We start from the raw sequence: 14,881 nt of genomic DNA, 5'->3' as shown, positions 1-14,881 counted from the left end.
GTAAGTTTTTCTTGGCCCATTTCCCCAAACTCTTAATCTGTAGAAAATATGTCAAAAATGAGTCAATAACAAAGCTTGCCTCTGAAACAGAAGCTTGACAACAAATACTGTCCAGCTGTCATTGCTTAAGCTGCAGTTTACTTATGAGCAATTGAATCTCATTATTTCAGCCAACTTATGTTTTACTGCAGTGAGAAGCCAAAAAAATAATAATTTAAACTGTGTTTTGTTTTTTTTTTTCCTTGCACTTCAGACTTAGTGATATGGAAAAACATTGAGCTCTCAAGCAAACAAAAATGTCTTTAACCAAGAAGACTATCCCAGGGGCTTCCCTGGTGGAGCAGTTGTTAAGAATCCTCCTGCCAATGCAGGGGACATGGGTTTGAGCCCTGGTTGGGGAAGATCCCACATGCCACAGAGCAACTAAGCCTGTGCAACACAACTACTGAGCCCATGTGCCACAACTACTGAAGCCCGCACTCCTAGAGCCTATGCTCCACAACAAGAGAAGCCACCACAATGAGAAGCCCACACACTGCAACGAAGAGTAGCCCCCACTAGCCGCAACTAGAAAAAGCCCACGTGCAGCAATGAAGACCCAGCACAGCCATAAATACATAAATAAATAAATAAATAAATACATAAATAGAATATCCCAGGAATGATAACTAGGTCCTGTGAACCTAGAAGATAGGGGGGAAAATTAACATTTTAGCCAGATCTTTATCATCCATGTGGGTAGTTATTTAGAGACTGATTGTTACCGTATAGAAAAAAAAAACAATGGATATTTCCAATATGTGTTTGGCAGAAAAATGCAAGGCATCTTATACCTTTTTGTAAGATTTTTCTTGCTAAATGACTAAGAATAGTTATTAATAATAACAAAACTACTATAAATTGAGTAAGGTAATATGTTAAATTATTTGCAGGGATTCTCTCTTTTAAGTGTTACCAAAACACTGTGTTTCTACAGAGGAGAAACCTGAGACTCAGAAATATAAGTAATTTGCTCAAGGTTACCTGGCTAGTAAATGTAATTACATTGCTGTCTTAGTAAGTTGCAATACAATGCAAACTGGATAAGAGTGAAAAAAAAAAGGAAGAATGTACTATTATTTCATGAACCTGAGCAGTCAATGCAAGTGTATTCTCGGTATGCCAAAGACATGTTTGGGATTCAGCCTCTTTCCTTGATACATTTTCCTCTTTGTGATCTTCATTCTTTGCACATTTCCTACATAATGGCAAAGATGGTTGTAACATCCTAGGATATATCTGCAGAAGTAGACATTACATATACTCCGAGATGCAAAGACATAAAAGTATATTGCATGTATAACTGCTCTAATTTTGTTCTGGAGTCTCCATTAATGCTGAAAGTGACATTTTCCTCCACTCTACACACACCTATTAAAAATACCACAGTCTCTGCCACTTTATTTTATTTCTTTTAATACATTTATTTATTTATTTTTGGCTGCATTGGGTCTTTGTCACTGTGTGCGGGCTTTCTGCAGTTGTGGCAAGTGGGGGTTACTCTTTGTTGTGGTGCACGGGCTTCTCATTGTGGTGGCTTCTCTTGTGGTGGAGCACAGGCTCTAGGCACATGGGCTTCAGTAGTTGTGGCATGGGGCCTCAGTACTTGTGGCTCACAGGCTCTAGAGCGCAGGATCAGTAGTTGTGTCTCTGCCACTTTAAACCAATCTATTTTAGGGTATTTCAAGGAGTTGCAGATAAACATTTGATTAAATTTGAGGTTCAAACATTTCTCCCAACTCAGATATCAACCCACGTATTTCCTCCTACCGCATATGGTGACTGTGTATGGGCAAAGCTCATGTATCCCATGGAAATGGGTAGATGTGGCTGGTTTGTCTGCCATTTTCATTGGCCTTTCAGGGATGTCCTTTGCTTCAAGGACATTGGCTCTTGACTCCCAGATCCCTCCTGCCTCACTTACCAAGGCTTACTCCACATTATACCCATGCTGGGAAAATAGACACACAATCTGGGTCTGTTCTCTTTCACCAGAGATGTTCTTCCATTGTGCTACTTCCACCCAGTGTTTGTCCTAAGCACTGTGTGTTTCTATCCTCCACCAATTCTAAATGGTAGGAAAGCCCTCCCTGTTTTGGATTTTCTCCTCATCTTACATAATATTTTAAAATATTTCCTTCCTTGGTTGAAACCTCAGCCGAGGAGTGGAAAGCAATAACCATGCACTTCTTATTTCATGTCCTCCTCCCAGAATCTAAGGCCATTTTTAATTTCACTTTCATTTCTGAGATGAATTTATTCTACATCATATTCTCTCCTTTCCTGGAGGACAAAAATGCCTAACTGCAGCAAAGAAAAAAAAGAAAAAAAGAAAAAATCTACATTAGGAAGAAGGGAAAACATATCATCAACTCTGTAGTGAAAATAGTTCCTCTTTCTTGATGGCTTTAGTAAAGTCATGACGTGACTCACGGAGACCCATATAGGGTCTATGCCCAATCTGGACTCACTTTTGTGGAAAGGAAATGAAACACCATCATTGGTCAGACCCAGGTAAAATGCTAATATGGTATTGATGAGATAGAGATTAGGATATAGCTCCATCTAAACATAAGCACAGTTTAAAAGAGGAAAGTTTAGAAAGAAGTAAGTGATTTGTTACAGGCTATACTAATTATGCATTGTCTGCATAGTGGATACAGGGAAATGCCTCATTTTATAATTAATTTACATTAATTTCACTCTATATATTTGGAAAAACGCATAAACCTAGATCTATTTCCTATCTATCTATCTATTTATCTATCTATCCCTTTATATCTCAACAACTTAGTCTCTACTATCCTAAGGAAATGTAGTCCTCAGCCTAAATACAAAGCCAAAAATAAGTTAATCCAATGTCTCTAAGTATCTAATGTCCCAAATTCTAGTGATTGGTAATTTAAGCAATTTTCAGTAGCAGATTTCACTATATGAGTCTTTTTTCAAATTATACCTTAGATTTTCAGTCAAATTGCCAATAGGTCATCCCCCACCTCACACACCTCTGACATGTACGCATACCTAAGAGGCAGTTCTTCTGAATTCAAAAGTTCATACTCAAGGACAAAGTCAAAATGCCTACCTAAGTGATATTCTATCCTGAGTTGTGACAATAGCTTCAAATTGTGGTGTTATTTTTGTTTGTTTGTGTCTTTGTTTTGTTTTGTACCTAAATTCCCTCCTCCATAGTACCTCATGAGCCCAAATGCCTTTTGCTCAATTATATGAGGTCTTTCTACTGTCCTCAGGAAAGAAACCAAAGTCCTGAGTCTAGCATTTAAGTCCTTTTATAATCTGGCCCTGATATACATTTCTTATTAACTAACATCTCTATACACCATTCGTTCTAAAAATTTAGGAAGTTTAGTATTTGAACATCTTGCTAAAAATTAAGAATTCTGGGCTTCACTTGCTCTAGATTCTGATTCAAGAGGTTTAATATGGTCCAGAAATCTATATTTTTAATGAGCATTTTTGTTAGCCAGGATGGACTATGTTCCACTGCAATAACAAACAAACCTCCAAATCTTAGGGGCATTGAACAATCAAAATTGATTTTCTTCTTAACAACATATACAACATAGGTCAGCTAGAGGCTCTTCTCCAGGATCAGGGCAAAAATGTTACCATTCACCTGAACTGAGGAAAGGAGAATGTGTTAAACTGCTCACTAGCTCTTAAACCTTCCACTCAGAAGTGACACCCATCTCCTCATCTCTTTTGTTTATACCTCACTGGACAAAAGGGGTTCTGTGGCCGTATTTAAGCTGAAGGTGAGAGGAACCATTTGGTGAATGATATTTATGCAGCTATTCTGAGGCCATCATTTTTGGATGCAGGTGCCATAGTTATTATTCTGAGTTAGCTTGTGCCCTAAAGGTTTCAAAACCTGCCTTTAATCTTCCTCTACACATTTGGATATCCATTACTGATGCTGTATTTGTCTTCCCTGTTTCTAGGTGCAAAAGAAATTCCAACTCTAAGTTTATCTTCTGAAACTAAGAAGTCAAAAGGCACCTTCTGCTTAATAATGTATTTGCTTTTACTATATTTTTTAATACTCAACTTGTTCAAAAATCGCTTAATGTATCTATAACATACATTGTAATCTTATTTTTAAGAAAAAAAAATCTTTCAGCAATCAAATCAAGGCAAAAGAAATATAAAGGAAATTAACTTTATCTACTCAGCAGAATAAAACTATCAACAGATTATTTTCTGAAAATTTCTCTATAAATCAGTTGTTTGAACATCTTTTCTGTTTCTCCATTGGGACAATATTATAGTGATTGAGATTTCTGGGAGAGTATTGCCAATGCCTAATTAACTCATTAGGCTGTATGTTCAAAATGAAACAATGTAAAATAAAACAGTGTAAAATAAAAGGCAACACCTTTGCAATGCTAGTAATTTAACAGAACAAAAAAATGCTAAAATTCAAACCATATGTTTGTTATGTATATTTTAAGCTAATACTGAGACAAGCCTTTTCCATTAGAGAAGAATGAAAAGGTAGGTAGAGATTTTGCAGATATTTTGAAAGGGACTTATGAGTATTTTCAAGGGTTTATATGTTATCAACAGAGGATCTTAATTATTCCTAATTGCCACTTCAAATTATGTGATGTCCTTGCTTTAACAAAGGTATATCACTAATAATACTTTAAAATTTCAAACTATGATTAGCCCATTGTTCAAATCATGATTGCAATAATGAGGGTGAGAATAAAAATGTTAATGAGTAAGAAAATAAGGAGAGAAAATATATACTGTGCTAACTGAGAAAAAGTTTTAGCAAACAGAGGAGGAACCAATAAAATTGAAGTGGAGGTGTTTATGTTGTGAAAATTGTCTGATGGGAAAAGCTGAGCTACTACTGGTAAACTAAGGTGGGCAGAGAGAGAATACAGTCTGTGCATGATCCATATGAGAAAAAGTTGGTTGTAATATAGGAATATATGAGTCAGACAACTTACATAGCATAGGGCAAGGGAAAAGGGAAGAATGAAATTACTTGCTTGCTTTTTAAAATAATGTGTCTGAGTGGGACTTGAGCTCCTGAGATAACAGGAGTAGGGGTGGGAAAAGGAAGGCAGGAAAAGAGAAATGAGCTGAGAAGGTTCATAAAAGATGTTTTCTTTAGCATTTAAGAAAAACATCATCTTCCCACTTAAGTTTCCTGAAGATGAGGAAGGAGTTTCCACAGTCCCACATCCTCTTAATGATAAGAGCCCATAATCTATGTCGATTTTTCATTTGTTGATCAATGATGTCTGGCACATTTCTATGTAGTGAAGTTTGCTGATCTTCATTGCATTATACCCACACCTCTGTCTCCTTCCTGCCTTAAACAAACCCTATCTTCAGGCTCAATCCTGAGAATTTCTCCAGAGTAGATCCCAAATTAGATTAGAACTAGGACTATTAACAAACACAGAGCCAGGGAAAAATGGAATCAGCAATAATCCAAGGAGGACAGTGACTTGATTCAAGTAATCAAGTGTGTATTGAGTGTCTACTTATGGATCAGATGCTGCACTCTGAATTTCACATACATAATTTCTATTTAGCATTTAATCAGTTTTAGTGACCATATTCTCAGCAACCTTAGACAGAGCCAGAGGGCTAACTGGCACAGTCACAGGTTCAAGTCAGAGGAAGCAGAAACCAGAGCAGTATCATGACAGGTGGGGACCACTGGGGATGTAAGGCTGAGGGCAAACTCTAGGGTCTGAAAATGTGCCTTTTGTGCCCCTGTCTTCTCCACTTCTCCTTTGCATACCCCTCAAGGAACCATTGCAAATGAAAACTGGTTCTCAGAGCCTTCATCACACTGACATGTGAGTGAAACCAGCTTTAGGTGCCAGCTGTTTAAGAACGCCAGGCAATTTCTCTTGAATTGAAGGCTTGGAATAAATAAATCCATTCATTTATTCATTATTCAGTCATGTATTGAATACCTTCCACATGCCACACATTAGACTAGGCTTTATTGTCACATGTCAATGGAAGCTATAAATGGCAAAATGGAATTTCAGGTATTAATTTTAAAAGGTGAGTTTGGAGGATGAGGATATCAAGGCCTTCGGCCTCCTCTGAAATCAGATCATGATGCCCTATTTCTTCAGTTTTCCCTCATTAGTTTAACTTGTTCATGGAAATACAGGAAGAACATGGCCACATAGATTAGAAGTAATTAGTCTAAGCTTTCAAACTAGAAAAGTCCTTCTTTTTTTTTAAATTTTTAAACAAAAAAATTTTTTTTAATTTTAAACAAAACCATATCCCAATATACTCTAGTCCTTTCTTGAAGCATAGAGACACTGTCCTGTGCAATAGGGTATTGGGAGGAAGAGCTTCCCTCCAAAGCCCAGGCATTACTGTATGAGAGTTCAGGCTCAGGATGGTAAGGCCACGTGTGAGGTCTTCTCTGTCCAAAAATATCTTGTATCTTATTCTGTCACTAAATTGTTCCCCAAGGCATTCATTCTTTTCCTATATCAGGACCCACCACTGTCACTTCTCTTGGGAACCTAGATATTTCTAGGAGGACCAGCAAGCTGCTGGAAGTCACTTCAAGGTTCTGGATTATGTTCAGAGAGCTATCTTCCTGCACAGCCACAACTTCAGACTAAAGGCAGAGCCAGGAAAGGCCAGACTTGGCTGAAACTCTGATGTGAGGTCAGCTTGCTCCCACTGGACTTTTTGTGTGGTTTAGGCTAACATTTAAAGACAGCAGGCAGATCACTGCTTCTCAAAGTATGGTCCCCAGATCAGTGGAATCAGCTTTACTTCAGAACTTGGTATTAATGCACATCTTCAGGCACCACCTCAGGAAGGCTGAAGAAGGAACTCTGGGGTGGGGGCCCAACAATACATGTTTCAACAATCCCTTTAGGTGATTCCAATTCATGCTCAAGCTTAAGAAACACTGACCTACCTGACAATTCCACTGGGGACCCACCCTATACTGTGGATCCAGTTAATAACCTAAGAGTTTATGAGTTTCCAGTGTTTTCCTGAAATCAGACTTTGCAGCCATGGAGAAGGGCTAGAAGAACAGCTTCCAATGTTGCGAGTTGGGAGTAACAAGGGTAGGGTGAGATGAGAAGGAAGGGGAATAAGGTGGTGTGAAAAAGAATCCAGAAACAAAAGAAGAGAAGAGGATGAGAGATTGCAAGAAGACACATATATTACCATTTTTTTCTAGCCTAGTCCTAGCTTAACTTCAGTCTTTTCCATGATAGAACTTTACACTAGTGACTACTGTATTGCAGACCTAGATTAAGGCTGTGCTGGGGACCATTTTATCCTGGGTTTTTGTTTTTCTGTCTCTAAAGGCAGTAGCAGCAGGTTAAGCTGCCTCTCTGTTTGTGAGCTTTCTTCCACCCCAACTTGTGTTTTTCTTACTTTTTGTAATGAATTCTAATGTACTTACATCTTTCCAGGGATTAAGCCTGACAGCAACAGCCACAATAAAGTGAGAACAAGGTCACACAACAATATATGAGGAAGAATGAACTACAATTAAACAAACATAATTGCTTACAAACAACACCCTCCAAAGTAGGGAACAATAAATCTTTGGCTCAAAGTAATGAGGGATCAGGAGATGAGAATGTTGGAATGACTCAATGGAGCAGTCTTAAAACTCACAATGAAAGGAAAACACATAACAAAAATTTGCCATGGATTCCTAATTCCAGGAAATCAGCCTGTCCTCCAAATGTAAGATACATACTTTCTAAGGTACGTGGTTATTGACCACCACTTAATCCCTCCTGGTTTGGAAGAACAGTTGGACCTTTATTTAGAGCCAATGTTCAATTACAAAGGTAATGGGCAAGAGTCTTATTAAGAAATACCCAAACCTAAAGTTAATCAGCTCAATTCTAAATTGTCACAATTCATTCTATTTATTAGTATTTTCATTGCAACAACTGAGTACATACTTTCCTTCAAATGATTTTTAAAATTCTCCAGTCTCAGCAGAGTAGAGGCAGGTTTTTTGTTTAAGCATCTTTTCTTACTGTAAGTCATCTAGAAACTGACCTACTCTAAGAGAAGAAATGTGCCTGTGAGGGACTTGGAGATCCAAGCTAAAATGAATATGCTTATTACTTTTTATCTCTTCCTGATGGAGGAGCGAAGAGGCAATTGTATGAGAACAGAGAGATAGGGGCTTTTGTTTTCTTTAGAAATTATTTTTCTACTTATGACTTTATAGCAGAGGATTAAGTAACTTTGATTGAGTCTATTTGCTCCTATACTACCCATATCATAAAAACTTTCATAATTAAGAATTAATGAACTAACGACTCAATTGCTCAGAAAATATTTAAAGAGTTTTACTAGGCTTCTAAATGTGGTTTAGTCATTACCCAAACAGGTCATGGTAGCATTCTTTTTCCCAAAGAATACATATTCTATCATAGGGTGGGTTTGGTCAAGACTAAGACAGTTGACAAATCATAGACTAGCTAAGTGCTTATTTATAAGCTACAGATTATCAAACAATAGGGAAGCATACAGAGAGATATGTTACCTTAGAACAGAGAAGCTGAACGTACTAGAATTGAGCTTGACTTGAAAGGAAATTCTTTGCAAAACCAGCAAAGATCCTGCTCTCCACCTTCTTCCTTATACTCTCCCTGCAAGCTTACAAAACTGCGCACCAAGCTTTCAGTCTACTTGAAAACCATCTTCATGATAATATCACCAGGGACTGCATTTTATCACATTAGACCTTTGTGGGATATGGAGAACATCATTTAAAATTCAGTTCTTGTCAGTAGAGAAACTGGGTAGAAAAGGCATTGGTTGGAATCTTAAGAAAACTGTGGTTTTTGAAAATTTCCCTAAATGAGGCAAAAGAAGAGACAGAGATGGAGAGACAGAGAAATAATGAGAGACAAATAGGAGTGAAATCAAAGGAGAGGAGAAGAGAAATTAAACAACCAAAAAAGAAAAAATTGAGAAGAAGGAAGTCAGGATATTTAGGATATTTCTGTTTTTTGGTGTGAAATCTTATGTTTTAGAAGCATATTCTGTGTGTGTGTATTTGTGTTAGTTCTCTATTTGATTTCACCTGACGTGTGTTGGTTTTACAAGTGTGATTGGCCAGTTGTGTTTGAAAACTGATGCCATGTGGGAAAACCTTTTCTGCTCACAGGAGGAACACGGTCTTTTGTTTTTTTGGCTTCAGTATAGTGACAAACACAATTCTGGACCCCTTACCTGTGCGTGGTACCTGCTAACCTAGTGACTTGAATACATAAGGTCAGTATTAGCTTTCCTTTGGCCCCAAATTATTTGACTTTGAAGCCAGGAGCCATAGAACCAAGACACAAAGGAAGCTGAAGCTGTAAGGACAGAGAAAATTAGGGATCCTCTCTTACTTCAGATATGGAGCCAAACATGTGTTAGAAATGCTTGTGCTTGCTAATTAAGTACCTTTCATTTGCTTTTACATCTTTTTTGCTTAACTAAGGAGAAAATGTGCATTATTTAAAGGAAACAAACAGAATGAAAACACAACAAAGGAAAGAAATATTTTTGATTTGAATCTTGGCAAATACCCTACTTGCAATAACTTGAAGATTTAATATTATTACATGCACACACACACACAAAAAAGACTAATGCTCATCCAAGCATATTTCAATCAAAACTCTCTCTGGGAACCTTCCTACTGACAATACAATTTCATGCAAAATAAACAATAAGATACCAAAACTATTGTAAGCAGTTTAGGAAATTACATATCAAATATCTTTCTAAGAGCCTGGGGGTCTTACTGAGCAGATATTTTGCCTAACAGGTCTCATTGCATATGCAGATTTAAATAATTCACTTGTTTAAGAAATCTCCTATTCTCTATTTACTCAACACTTCAGCAGTGGGTTGTCGCCAGCAGTCATGCCAAGAGTCAAAGGGGAAAAAAATGTTATGTTTATGGTTTCGAAGGAAATGATATGAAAATAATTAGCAAGCCTAGGGTTTTGCAGTAAAATCAGGTAACAATAGTACATTCAATCAAAATCTATTCTCCATAAGTGTGATTTCAGAAACCAGGATAATTCATACAAATGTGCATAGACTTACACTAAATAGTTGTATGGTTATGCTTAGCTACCTGGCCAACTGGTCTCCTACATCTCTTATTACATCGGTAGTAATTTCAAAGAGAGATGTTGTCCAAGGTCACAAGATCAGCCCTGGAATGAGTCAACAGAACTTCCAAAGGTTGGTTCCTCTCTTCATACATGGCATCCTGTATGTGTGAATAAAACTATATAAAATCTTAAGTGTGTGTGTATGTGTGTGTATCCTCCCAGACTTACAAGTTATTTAGACTTTGATTAAATGGAATAAATCTCAAGTTCTCTCATGTACTCACAGATCTTCTTTGATGATTTAGCCAATAATAGAATAATAAAGTAAAAAGACAACAACGATAAAATAACCAGATCTTCTCTAAAAGAGTAAATTAACAAAATCAATGTCTGCAATACAAGTTGTACTGAGATAGGTTTTCAGAGTTTTTGGTCTGAAAGTTTGAATAGAAATGGTCTGATTACCAAAATTCTTGTGCTTTCAAGAGGTTCATTTATATTTCAGTCTCATTTTTTTTTAAAATATTAAATTAACATGTATTGGAAGGGATATAAAAACATTTTTTTTACCACCTCCTTTTCAGATAAAAGTGGCCCACAGAGTGTAAAGCAGTTGTTGGTAATAAAACCACATAATAGGTGTGGACTTAGTTGGATGTGTATGTGTTCTTTGTGATTTCCAGACTCTATTTCACATGTTCAGTTTTCCTCTGTAAAAGTCTCACAGGCATTCCAAGACAGCAACTTCCTTTACATAAAAAAAATCACCATGCCTAGAAATTCAAAGTAGAAGAAATTGTCCTGCCTTTAGTGGAGTTCACATACTTTTCAGGAAGAGATGACCTTTTTAGATGAAAAGTTAATTTCCTGTTCAAGTCTGTATCCCATTCAGTGACAAAAAAAAATGGCATAGAGGAAAAGCTTGATTCAGTTAAGTGTGGGAGACACTGTCCTGAGCTCTGGGGATCAAGGAAGTTTTCCTGGGAAGACAGACTTGCATGGGCTAGACATCAATGAGAAAAGAAAGTCTTCACTTGAAATAACTCTGGAAGGATGAAAGCCAAGCTGTTTATACTGTTTTCCTCAGATAAGGTCTGTATGAATATGGTATTTGAGTGAGAAAAGTCAGTTTGCTTTATATATATATCTTTAGTCATTAAGACTTTTACAATAAAATATATTTATATATTACTGGTATAGTTATTAGGAAAATAATACAAGGCCAAGTGGACAGTTTAAACAAACTGTTTAATTGTTTAAAATAATACAAGAGCAGGGCTTCCCTGGTGGCGCAGTGGTTGAGAGTCCGCCTGCCGATGCAGGGGACACGGGTTCATGCCCCAGCCCGGGAAGATCCCACGTGCCATGGAGCGGCTGGGCCCGTGAGCCATGCCTGCTGAGCCTGTGTGTCTGGAGCCCGTGCTCCGCAGTGGGAGAGGCCAAAACAGTGAGAGGCTTGCGTACCGCATAAAAAATAAATAAAAAATAAAAAAAATAAAAAATACAAGGCCAGATGGACAGTTTAAACAAACAAAATATTCAACTACATTAAAACTGGGGTTTGATGTCTATACAGCATTGTGGGAACTGTGAAGGAAGCATGGTGGCTGGAGTTGATGTTGTGGTGGTACAGAATGGAGTGGAATTTGCACTCAAGTTTAGTAATGTTATGAAATTAGATTTGGAAACTTATTGACTAAGGTAAAGCAGATGATGGCTGATCCTCATTCATCAAGCAATTCATCATTTTTTCAACATATATTTATTGTGAATATTAACTCTATCACATGCATTGCTCTTGGCGGAAAAACAGCTGAACTTTCTTGGAAAATGTATTTCATGGGGGGGAGAGGGTTTGTTATGTAAATTAATGATAAAATACAATTTTAAAATCAGATAGTTATGTTCTGTGAGGAAAATTAAATGGAAGGGGGTGTAAAGGAGATGAAATCTGTGAGTTCCATTGCTAATTGTGAATCCCTGTCTGAGAGGGTGACATGAGCTATGATATTAATGATGATAAATCCTGAAGAAAAATGGAGTGGTTCTGGTCTGAATTAGTTGTGGATACCAACCAGAATACATGAAGTTATGCACATACAGAGATGTAACACAATACCTAAAATCTCAAGACTTCTCAGAACACCTTAAAAAAACAAAACAAAGAAAGAAAATTCTTCCTTCACTGACAACTTAGCCTACTCAAAGGCAAACTACTCTGTTAATGGCCTTCACTCAATCAGCTATCTAAGCGGAAAAAAACAAAAACAGGCAAACAAACACAGGACCCTGTTCCACAGTCTGTAGTTTTTACTTTTATAAATGTAAACTTTTTCTTTGTTTGGGGAGACAACCTATACAGGATTGATATCCCTCAGATATGAGTAAATATTCAACTACATTAAAACTATCTCAGAGTCATTCTTTGACAGTATTAAGAAGAAATCAGCTATGCAAATATCAGGAGGAAAACCATTCTGGACAGATGAAACACCTTGGGTTAGAATAGTTTGAACTGAGCTGTAGAAGACTGGGGAGTAAGCAGATTTTGTTGGGTTGGGGAGAGGTATTGTCAGGAGTCTTGTTTTGACCACATTAAGCATGGATGCTTTATTAGTCAACTTGGCTGCCATAACAAAATATCATAGACTGGGGGATTTGAAAAAAAATAAATTTATATCACCGTTTTGGAGGATGGAAGTCTGAGATAAGGGTGCATGGTTGCATTCTGGTGAGGACTCTCTTCTTGGTTTACAGATGGCTGTCTTCTTGCCCTATCCTCACATGTCAGAGAGATCAAGCTCCATTCTCTTGTTACAAAGAGACTAATCCTATCTTGGGAGCTCTGCCCTCATGACTTCATTTAAACTTAATTACCTACTGTCAATTGGAAAAACAATGCACAAGCTATAAGTAGAAATTACGTTTAATTTGGCAGACATAAGCCTGAGAGACAGCCTGTCGGATAGCTCCGAGGGACTGTTCCAAAGAGGTAAGGGAGGAGCCAGGATATATAAGAGGTTTTGAAAAAAAACAAAAAAACAAAAACAAGTAGTCAGAAGACCAAAAGATTACTGTTAATTAAAGACAGTCAGACATCTCAAGTTAATTAATTTAGCAGTTTTCTACATAAGGGAAGATGCAAGAGTCTGGGCTCATTGAAATCACTCCTTTGATATGCACTCTAACTATCTAGGGCTAGTATGCTGTTTTATCCACCCTGTATCCCACTGCAGCTGCAGTGGCTGATGGCTTGATGGCCCCAATATATTTTGTTTTCTGATATGGCAGGCAACATGCTTTGTCCATACTCCCAAAGACCCTACCTCCAAATACTATCACATCAAACATGAATTTGAGCAGAGGGAAGAAAAAAATTTGGTCCATAACAGATGCTTATTAGATTTACATGTGGCGAGGTCAAGGATGCAGTGAGATGCCCACATCTGGTGTTTTGGAAAGAGGGCAAAATAAAACATTGGATTTAGGAATTGCATTATGTAGATTTTTTAAAGAAATTGGACTAGATGAAATTGAGAGGTAGGGGAGTGTACATAGGGAAGGGATGGGGATCTGCAATAACTTATGAAAACAACAAGACCCTTCAAACTGAGAACATGCAAACAGCTTAGTTAAGTCAAACCTAAAGTTATCTTTCTGGCATTTCTCCTGGTGTAAACATAAATACAGATCCTGTCCTTAGTTGCTAGGCTTACATGATTAAACTAATCATTTTGTTTAGTTTATAGTTAAGTGTATCCTGGTATATTGATTGACGTTCATCAAACTTATAAGGAAATATTTTAACAACCAGAATTCTTGTTTGTCACTTGGTAATAAAGAACTTATCCGTCTAACATCCTCAACTAGTTATCCATCAAGGCACAAGTAGGTCAAGATGTTAAAATTAGTTTATGGTAGATCTAATTCAAGAGTTGGATGGCATATAACCATCTAATTCTTTTTGCAATGAGTTAAGAGTAATTCTCAGTTTCTTTAATTTATTTTACCAAGAAAAAAGACCTCAGATTCAAACAAACCTGGTTTTGAATCCCAATACTATAAATAACTACTGAATTTAGGAAACTTACTTAACATTTTAATGAGTTTCCATACCTCAAAAATGGGAGTAATTTTACCTTCCTTCTAGGACTGTTGTGAGAATTAAGTAAAATAATGAATGGATGAAGGCATTAAGCACGTGACTGATACATTGTATTCAATCAATGTTATTGATTATTTTGTTAACATTAGAGATGCAACATGCACTCAGGGATTTAAGGATTTGGACTTAAGCAGCTAGATACAAGCATTTAGTTTCTTTGAAGTCTTGTGTTGAAATTTCAAACATTTTGTGCATTTTTATTTCCTCTCATAGCAATCTGTTTATGTTGATATAGAATTATTCTCCATCAAATGATGGTACATATTGACGCTTTAAGAAAAATCTCTGTGGTTTTACACACCATCAAGAATTCTGCTCCATACAACCTGGGATGTCATGCATTGAAAAGGGATGCTTGGATGTAGAGAAGAGCTCATCTTGTAGTCTTTAAAAAAAAAAAAAAAGTTTGTTAATATTAATGTAATATTCATATTTGTGAGATACCCATGATCTCCCAGATAAAAAGATAAAAACATCTTAATATTTGTCATATAATAGACTATTATCACTTATAATAAACTATTTCCTCAATAGATTTTCACAGATGGATGTTTTTATC

This window comes from Delphinus delphis, chromosome 13, assembly GCF_949987515.2.
Source record: "Delphinus delphis chromosome 13, mDelDel1.2, whole genome shotgun sequence".
Classification (NCBI taxonomy): Eukaryota; Metazoa; Chordata; class Mammalia; order Artiodactyla; family Delphinidae; genus Delphinus; species Delphinus delphis.
The sequence above is the reverse complement of the archived record's forward strand: the minus strand, read 5'-3'. Positions refer to the sequence as shown.